The sequence below is a fragment of the Mesocricetus auratus genome, unplaced genomic scaffold (genome assembly GCF_017639785.1).
Source record: "Mesocricetus auratus isolate SY011 unplaced genomic scaffold, BCM_Maur_2.0 Super-Scaffold_4256, whole genome shotgun sequence".
In the NCBI taxonomy this organism is placed as follows: Eukaryota; Metazoa; Chordata; class Mammalia; order Rodentia; family Cricetidae; genus Mesocricetus; species Mesocricetus auratus.
The window spans coordinates 20878542-20888923 of NW_024429182.1; the positions used below are offsets into that span (position 1 = coordinate 20878542).

A 10382-nucleotide genomic window follows, 5' to 3' on the forward strand; every position below is an offset into this window, starting at 1 on the left:
AAAATTTGAAAATTTAAAGGAAACGGACAATTTTCTAGATAGATATCACTTGCCAAAATTAAATCAAGAAAAGATAAGCAATTTAAATAGACCTATAACACCTAAGGAAATAGAAGCAGTCATCAAAAGTCTCCCAACCAAAAAAAAAAAAAAGCCCAGGTTCAGATAGCATCAATTCAGGATTCTACCAGAAATTCAAAGAACAGCTTATACCAATTCTCCTCAAAGTTTTCCACACAATAGAAACAGAAGGGTCTTTGGCAAACTCTTTTTACCAGGCTTCAATACCAAAGCCATACGAACACACAAATAACAAAGAGAACTTCAGACCAATACCCCTCATGAACATTGATGCAAAAATACTGAATAAAATACTGGCAAATAGGATTCAAGAACACATGAGAAAACTCATCCATCATGATCAAGTAGGTTTCAACCAAGAGATGCAGGGATGTGAAATCCATCAGTATAATCCACCGTATAAACAAACTGAAAAAGAAAAATCACATGATCATCTCACTAGATGCTGTAATAGCCTTTGACAAAATCCAACACCCTTTCATGATTAAGGTCTTGGAGAGATCCGGGATAACAGGAATTTACCTTAACATAATAAAAACTATCTATGGCAAACCAACAGCCAACATCAAACTAAATGGACAGAAACTCAACACAATTCCGCTAGAATCAGGAACAAGAAAAGGCTGTCTACTTTCTCCATACCTCTTCAATATTGTCCTTGAAGTTCTAGCTAGAGCAATAAGACAACAAAAGGAGATCAAGGGGATACAAATTGGAAAGGAAGAGGTCAAACGTTCACTATGTGCAGATGATATGATAGTTTACCTAAGTGACCCAAAAAACTCTACCAGGGAACTCCTACAGTTGATAAACACCTTCAGCAAAGTGGCAGGATACAAGATCAACTCAAGAAAATCAGTAGCCCTACTATACATAGACGACAAAAGGGCTGAGAAAAAAATCAGAGAAACATCGCCTTTACAATAGCCACAAACAACATAAAATACCTTGGGGTGACGCTAACTAAACAAGTGAAAGACCTGTATCGCAAAAACTTTGAGTCTTTAAAGAAAGAAATTAAAGAAGACACCAGAAGATGGAAAGATCGCCCATACTCTTGGATAGGTAGGATCAACATAGTAAAAATAGCAATCTTGACAAAAGCAATATATAGATTTAACGCGATCCCCATTAAAATCCCAGCACAATTCTTCACAGACCTTGAAAGAACAATTCTCAACTTTATATGGAAAAACAAAAGACCCAGGATAGCCAAAACAACCCTGTTGAACAAGGCAACATCCGGAGGCATCACCATCCCTGACTTCAAGCCCTATTACAGAGCTATAGTCCTGAAAACAGCTTGTTATTGGCACAAAAATAGACAGGTAAACCAATGAAATTGAATTGAAAACCCTGATATTAACCCATACACATATGAACACCTGATCTTTGACAAAGAAGCTAAAATTATACAATGGAAAAAAGAAAGCATCTTCAACAAATGGTGCTGGCATAACTGGAGGCTGACATGTAGAAGACTGCAGATAGATCCATATCTATTGCCTTGCACAAAACTTAAATCCAAATGGATCAAAGATCTCAACATAAATCCAGCCACACTGAACCCCTTAGAAGAGAAAGTGGGAGGTTCCCTTGAACAAATTGGTACAGGAGACCACTTCCTGAACATAACACCAGTAGCACAGACACTGAGATCAACAATTAATAAATGGGACCTCCTGAAACTGAGAAGCTTCTGTAAGGCAAAAGACACAGTCAGCAAGACAAAAAGGCAACCCACAAATTGGGACAACATACCTCATCTGTCAGAGGGCTGATGTCCAAAATTTACAAAGAACTCAAGAAGCAAGCCTCCAAAACACCAAAGGATCCAATTAAAAAGTGGGGTACAGAACTAAATAGAGAATTCTCAATAGAGGAGTCTAAAATGGCTGAGACATAGTTAAGAAAGCTCAACATCCCTATCCATCTGGGAAATGCAAATCAAAACAACTCTGAGATACCATCTTACTCCCATCAGAATGGCTAAAATCAAAGACACCAATGATAGTTTATGCTGGAGAGGATGTGGAGAAATGGGAACACCCCTCCACTGATGGTGGGAGTGCTGACTCGTACAGCCACTTTGGAAATCAGTATGGAGATTCCTCAGGAAAATGGGAATCAACAATTCTACTCTTAGGCATATACCCAAAAGATGAATATTAATACAACAAAGACGTCTGTTTCACTATGTTCATAGCAGCATTATTTGTAATAACCAGAACCATGAAGCTACCTAGAAGCTCCTCAGCTGAAGAGTGGATACAGAAAATGTGGCACATTTACATAATGGAGTACTATTCAGCGCAAAAAAACAATGGAATCCTGAAATTTGCAGGCAAATGGATGGCACTAGATGAAACCATCCTGAGTGAGGTAACCCAGTCACAAAAAGAGAAACATGGCAAGTACTCTCTCATATATGGATTTTAGACATGGATCAGGGGAGTGCCAACATACAGTCCCACTGCCAGAGAGTCTGGGAAACAGAACCTTCATCCAGTGGCTGATGGAAGTAAAGGCAGACACCCACAGCTAAACACTGAACTGAACTCCTGAAATCCATTGACAGAGGGAGGACTGATGAGCAAAGGGGTCAAGACTGGGCTGGTTTAACCCACAGAAACAGCTGACCTGAACAAGGGGAGCTCTTGGACCCCAGACTGATGGCTGGGAGGTCAGCATGGGACTGATCCAGACCCACTGAATGTGGGTATCAGTGAGGAGGCCTAGGAAATCTATAGGGCCTTGGGTAACATTTATTCCTGGCATACAAATGAACTTTAGGTGCCCATCCCACAATAAGGGGTGGTCTCTCAGCCTGGACTCTTATGGGAGGGCCTAGGTCCTGCCCTGAATGAAATGACAAACTCTGGAGATCCTCCATGGAGGTCCTCACCCTCCCTGGGGATCAGAGTCAGGATTGGATGGGGGTTGGGGGACTGGTGGGGAGGCGGGGGAGGAGGGGAGAGAAAGGGAGCTGGGATTGACATGTGAAGAAAACTTGTTTCTAATTTAAATAAAAAATGAAATGAAGAAAAAAAGACTAAAATGTTATAGAAATATCCTCATTGAGCCAGTCGGCAGTGGCACACACCTTTAGTTCCAGCACTTGGGAGGCAGAAGCAGGTGGATCTCTGTGTGTTTGAGGCCAGCGTGGACTACAAACAAGTTCCAAGACAGCCAAGAGACACAGAGACACAGAGAAACCCTGTCTCAAAAACAAAACAAAACAAACAAAAATTATAGCTAGTCCATATTTCTAGATGTGTGTCTTCCAACCTTCACACCATGACCCAGCCAGGTGACCAGGTGAGGTCATCCAAGACTATCATGTCCTGTCAACTCACCAGAGCCCAGAATCCCGGGACCCATAAATCGTAAGAATGGTTTATTGTTTGACTCAACCAACTTCCATGTGATTTATGGTACATCAAGAAATCCAAGTCACCATGTTCATATGAAACCCTATCACTTGATGTACTGGACACCTGGAAACTAGAAGCACAACTTTTTTGTTTCTTTATTTTGTTTCAAGACAGGGTTTCTCTGTGTAGCCTGGCTGTCCTGGAACTCACTCTGTAGACCAGGCTAGCCTCGAACTCATAGAGATCCACCTACCTCTGCCACCCAAGTGCTAGGATTAAAGGCATTTACCACTACTGCCTGGCCTAAAAGTACAACTTCTAACAGAAACTGATCATAGATCCCTCTTTCTTGATTTAAAAACATAGAAAAAAAAACCTCATTCCAATACCTCAAACTGGGAAAGACTGGAGTTTATCTAGCTCTATCTAATGGCAGAGACAATGTGGGCTCTGAAGAGCAGAGACGCTGCTTCAGGTAGAGTTTAATATGTGTGGTCTTATGCTGGGCAGAGTTATTTTAACCGTACTGCAAGAATATACAAAGTGGCTGAGGGTTGGGTCACTGAAAAGCAAGGACTTAAATGCTACATAGAGACACACAGTTGTATTCGCAGAGTGCAGGAGGCCGAAGCAGGAAGACTGAAGTTCAAGGTCACCCTGGGCTATTTAATGAGACTCTGTCTCAAAAGAAAGAGAGGAGAAGGAGGGCAGGTAGGCAGGCTGAATTCTACTAGAACCAACCAACTTTTTAATCTCCATGTAACATATAAACACCATGCATTTGACACTTAGATAAACATTTTATTATTATTATTATCACCATTATTTTGATTTTTGAGACAATGTCCTGGAGCTTGCTATGTAGATCAGGCTGGCCTCAAACTCACGGATATCCTCCTGCCTCTGCCTTCAGAGTGTGGGGATTAAAGGTACCACCACACCCTACAGTGAGCCATTTTCAAATAACTTAATATGATCATTGTAACCATGTCTATTATAAATTAATAACAGTTAAAACTGCACCATGGGGAGGAGCAGGAGGAAGGAGACACATTTGGCTAGGAAACGACAAGAAGAAGGAGAAGGAGCTCTGTGCCTTTTCTGTGGTGGCAGAACATGAGGGCACAAATTCATTAATAACTACCAAAAACAGAGTCATGCCAAGCAGCGGTGGCGCACGCCCTTAATCCCAGCACTTGGGAGGCAGAAACAGACAGATCTCTGTGAGTTAGAGGCCAGCCTGGTCTACAGACCGAGTTCCAGGACAGCCAGGACTGTCACACAGAGAAAACTTTGTCTCAGGAAAAAAAAACAATAAAGTCATGAAGTAAACTGAGGAAATTGATGACAGTTCAGAATACACCACTGCGCTCCTACCCTCACACAGCTCTCCTCAGACAATCTACTGTCCTGGCCCCAGTAACAGAACAGTTTTGTCTGGTTTTGGATTTCCTGTAAATGAAGACGGGGGCTGGGGAGATGGCTCAGGGGTTTAGAGCACTTTCTTCTTGCAGAGGATTTGGGTTCCACTCCCAGCATCCGCATAGTGGCTCACAACCCTCTGTAACTCCAGCTTCAGGGGCTCTAGGGTCCTCTTCTGGCTCCCATGGGCACATGCATACATACAGGTACAGCACTCATACATATTAAATAAATACATCTGAACAGATTTCTAATGAAATCATATAAAATTGTTCACTTTCTTTGCAATATATTGTTCTATCATATGACTATACTATGACACAAACATTTGTTGTTGTGTGATCACTGATGTGATATAAACAGTGCTATGCTATAAATATTCTCATATAAGTCTTTTGGTCATAACAATTTACCCTACCAGTAACATCTTATGCCTATAATCTCAGCACTCAGGAGTCTGACACAGGAGGATCACTGTGATTCAAGGTTAACCTGGACTACAAAACAAGATCCTGTCTCAAAATGGGGGGGGGGTGGCAGAGAAAAGAGGAAAATCTAGTAATTCTACATCCTCACTGAAACTTTGTATTAGCCGTTTTTTCTATCTTCTGCTCTTCTGAGGACTATAGTATTTTATTGTTGTCTTTATTCTGATTTCCTTGATCAGTAATGTTTCTGCTCTTTTTTTTGTTAGTCATTCAGATGTGGTGTTAGACAGCTTGCCAGCGCTGTGATAAAGTGCCTGACACTCTAGCTTTCAAGCAGGAAAGGGTTATAAAGGAGGTTTTAGCTCATGGTCATTTGGTCCCACAGCCTTTGTGCCTGTGTGAGGCAGACTCAAGGGAGGAGCACAGGGCAAGAGGAAGGTACTCACTGCATGGCAGCCAGGAAACTCCTCCTGTCACGCCCCACTTCTAGAAGTTTCTATCACCTTGCAACAGTACCACAGGCTGGTCCTCTGAGACTTCAGATCCAAATTATAGTAGATGCACTCTTTCATAAAGAGCTTTGTAAAGTCCTGACCAATTTTTGTTAATTTCCTATGGATTCTTCATATAGCTTAGGTAAAAATCCTTATTTTACATGCACACACACACACACTATATATGTATATATATATATACATATATATATATATATATATGATTGTTGAGAGCACCTTACCATGGTTTTGGTTTTTTTATTAAAAAATATCTTTTAATTGTGAAGTCAAGAGGTACCAAATTTTAAAGAAAAACTTAAAGGGCAAGACTTAACAGGAAGTACCAAGGAGCACCAGAGGAAGTTAAAGTGGAACCAGGTGCAAGGCAATTACGATTGTATGCACACAGGAAGGATAAAGAGGGAGATCAGTGGGGATGTGCTGAAGACACCGGGGAGAGGAACTGCTTTTACTTCAATCTCTCACAAGTCATAGGTAAGGAATGATGGGACATGATTTCTAAATTCCACCATGTGCTTAAGACTCAGCCTCTCCTTCCTCAGCCTCTTCTTCATCGTCTGTGATCAGTTCCAGCTCTTCACACCCCTGTCTTCATCATCATCATCATCATCATCCAGCAGGCCACCTGCTCAGCAGTCATCTGCATCCGCCTCAGACTCCATCTTGACGACACTTTCATGTTTCCACACAGAGAGGCTGCTCTGCTCTTCTCTAGACCCTTCATTCTTCGTCTCTGCTGGGGTGGAGATGGGAAACTGTGCATCCTGTCGTGATAGATAATTCCGCTGGAAGTCATAGTCTAAGTCAAATAAGGAACCGTACATCTCTGCTGCAGACCATCTCATACCCGCTCTTCCTCAGCTCACCCTTCGCTCTGCAGCCAGATTAACGAGCATCTAAACCCTGGCCAGCGCTCATTCTGCCACCCCGTGCAGCTACGGCACCCCAGGTACTTCTCTCATTAACACACTCGATGAAGGCAAAGCCCCTGTGCACACAGCAACCCACAATCTGCCATACTATGAAAAGATTGCCTCCACACCAGATGTCTTGACTACAGGGTGCTGAGGCTCCCAATAAACGGATCCAGGCTCTGCATTGTTGGTAACATTGCCAGCCATCTCCTTTGATGATAACGTTTCTCCCAAAGCCAAAAACATAACAGAAGATCAAAAAACTTCACAAGAGGTAGGAGATAAGAGACTGCCTCTTCTACTAAGGTTCTACGACACTAAAGTTACAACAGGTGGGAAGCTCACAGCTGTCTGTTCAACGTCTCTTCCTAGAAATGTCCTTTTCTTGTTTTTCAATTTCAAGGTGTGTTCGTGTCTGCACATGAGACTGTGAACCCAGCAGACTTTTCTGTGATGTTTAGATTTACAATAGAGGAGAGAATTCATTCCCAGATGTGACAATTGAACAAAAAATTTGTCTAAATTTTCCTACTTTCTGTTTGTTGGAACCTGCAATATAAAAATCTCAATTCCTTCCGTGTGTTGGTGGTGCACACCTTTAATCCCAACACTCAGGAGGCAGAGGCATGTGGATCTCTGTGAATTTGAGGCCAGCCTGGTCTATGAAGTGAGTTTCAGAGCAACCACAACATTACACAGAGAAACCCTGTCTCGAAAAATAAACAACAAAAAGAAACTCAATACTTTGAGGATCTAGTATTAAAATCTAAAAGATAATTTTGAGATGAATGAAATTTGTTCCCATGTGCCAGGCAGATGCCAGTTTTAGTATAGAGCCAAGTCTCTGGATGGGCTAATATGACATCACCTCAGAAGTAGAGATTTCCAAATTAGATCATATGATTCCAGCAAGCTGTCTGTGTTTGAGAGGAAAAGCATTCAATATGTGGTTGAAAACATAGCAGATTGGATCAAGATGGAAGACTGGGAACAAATTCTAACTCTCCTCTTTCCTCTTTCCCAAATCTCTACAAATTACAGAAAAATTACCTGGGGACAGAGTGAGGGCCTACAGCATGGTAGGCAAGCACTCTGCTCAGAGCTGAACCCAACCCTGAAGAGCTGAAATTTGAAGATAAGAAAAAGCAACTCCCGGATGTTGCTGAACAGCACTTCCTTATCAGTCAACCCTGAGATTACTTCAGTCAGCTGAGTTTGCCAACCATTATCCAAGACTAACTTGAGAGTGGAAATGCAAATTAAATGTTCACATTTGAGCATAGCTAGCATGACTAGGCAAGGGGACATATCAGCAAACAAAAGAAATAAAACATCTTACCTTACAGAAATTATACTCTAGTAAATACATATAATTATAGTAAGATAAATTTGGTCTTTGAAAAGCTGTGGAACATGTGCTGGAGAGATGGTTCAGTGTAGAAGAATGCTTATATCTGCTCTTCCAGGGTACCAGCATCCGGTTCCCATCATCCACACCTGCTCTATACCAGCATCCTGTTCCCATCATCCACACCTGCTCTATACCATCATCCAGTCCCCATCATCCACACCTGCTCTATACCAGCATCCGGTTCCCATCATCCACACAGAAGGCACACAACCTCCTGTAACTCTAGCTCCGAGGGAATCTTAACCTCTCTTTTGTCCTTCACAGGCACCACACATATGAGGCACACACAGACACACTTACACATAAAGAATAAAAAATAAAAACTAAACCTTTAAAAAAAAAGGTACGGAAATTGCTAATACAACCAGTAAGTATATTAAGGCCAAAAACCACACAAATATATTTATTTATTTCCTAGTTCACCACCTAATCACATAAGAATGTTTGAGAATTTTTTGGCTATGAATTTCAAGGCATTATAAAAATTAAAATCTTCTTGGGAAATATGAGCAATTTCAAGTGTTCCAAATCTTATCTGCCCATGAAATTCACTGGAAGAGAGAGGTATCAGAAGTCAGTTTTAAGAAAGTGGACTAGAATTTAGTCAGATAACTTACTTTATTTCTCCAAACAAACAATTAAAGTAATCCAGATGTTGGAATTGTGACTTCAGGGAGACAACATCTAGCAGGTGGGCTTTGATCATATACAATCCAACTGCTCAATTCAATAGCTATTAGTCACCTGATGTTGCTTAACTTTGAATTAATTATAACCTTAAAATTAAATATTTAGCAGCTCTAGCATACTAGGTGCCCATCACATGTACAATAGCCACGCATGCCTGTGTCAACCAGATTAGTGCAAATACAGAATGCCTGTGTTATTAGACAGCAGAAGGGGCATCCCACTCCTAAGAAAAGCAAACACATTCTAGAGAGTGTTACAAAATCTTGTATTTAAAGTGGTAAAAATGGAATAAGTTTTCTCCTCAGCTCCTTGGCTACTTGCATTTCTGTATCTTGCTTTACTTTCTCCTCAGAATGTGTTTGTAAGTTTTGACTTTCTCTAACTCCTCACGTCCTTCCCCGCCATCTTCCGGGACTGGACCTCTCCTCTCCCTACTCTTTGCAGCAGCAAATAAACAGGTCCCTCTACAGATATGATGCACTTACTAAGGTTTTTCTTTTTAATTTCAATAATAAGATCGAATGGTAGAATGGTTGCCAGGTATGTATGACACTAAAGCCTTGAGTTTGACCTCCAGCATGTTGTGGTGGCCTATATGCCTGCAATTCCAGAAACCCAGGAGGATCAGAAATTCAGGGTCATCCTTGGCCATATCTTGAGTATGAGGGTCAGCCTGGGCCATGTGAAACTAAGACTCAAAAAGAAAGAAAAAGAGAGAGAGAGACAGAGAGAGAGAGAGAGAGAGAGAGAGGGAGGGAGGGAGGGAGGGAGGGAGGGAGGGAGGGAGAGGAGAAAATAAACTCACGTAGTTGCATAAACATTGTTTTTATTGTACTTTTAAAAAATACCACAGTATTATAGTGGAGATATTTTAAATGTTTTAGATTTTATGTATTTGACTGTTCTGCCTGCATGTGTCTATGCACTGTGGGTGTCTGATACCTACTGAGATCAGAAGATGGCACAGACGATGGATTCCCTGGAACTGGAGTTACGGTTGGTTGTAAGACACACTCTGGGTGCTGGGAAGCGAACCCCAGTCCTCTGAAAGAACAAATGTTCTTAGCAGCTGAGCCATCTCTCCAGCCCCCTATCATGGGAGCATTATACCTTTGTCTTTGTTTTAAGGAACACAGTCTCACTCTGTAGCCCAGGCTGGCCTAAAACTGGTGATACTGCTCGAATCTCGGGAATAACGAGCATGATCGGTTTCCAGGCATGTTAAAGAGATGTGACTTCTCACGTGTTTTTCTTTTTGAGATCATGACCCCTTCCACAGAAGGGGCCCCTTACCTTGGGAAAACGGATCGAAGGAGCCATGCAATTCCAGTTCCTGCCTCTGGGTCTTCCATTCAAGGGAGACCTCACTCGACTCCTCCAGGTCCCCATAGGGTATCAACATGACGCCAGCCGCCATCTAGCGGCGGGAAGGCGCAAAGGCGCCTCCGCCGGGGTGGCTCCCAGCAGTTGCCAGGTGACGGGAGCCACGCGCCGCTAAGGAGGAGGGCACAGCGCGAAGGATACGTAGGGTCGCAACAACACGGCCT

The 10382-nt window shown here is 42.1% G+C and overlaps 1 long non-coding RNA gene across 1 annotated transcript; it reads right to left on the minus strand.

Moving 5' to 3' along the window:
• Window positions 1-6043: 6043 nt before the first annotated feature.
• On the minus strand, window positions 6044-10351 carry LOC110339773. Its single transcript, XR_002381766.2, has 2 exons — window positions 10129-10351; window positions 6044-6584 (listed from the first exon to the last, which is right to left on the minus strand). It is a non-coding gene; the product is annotated as an uncharacterized LOC110339773 (long non-coding RNA).
• Between the last annotated feature and the right edge of the window lie 31 nt (window positions 10352-10382).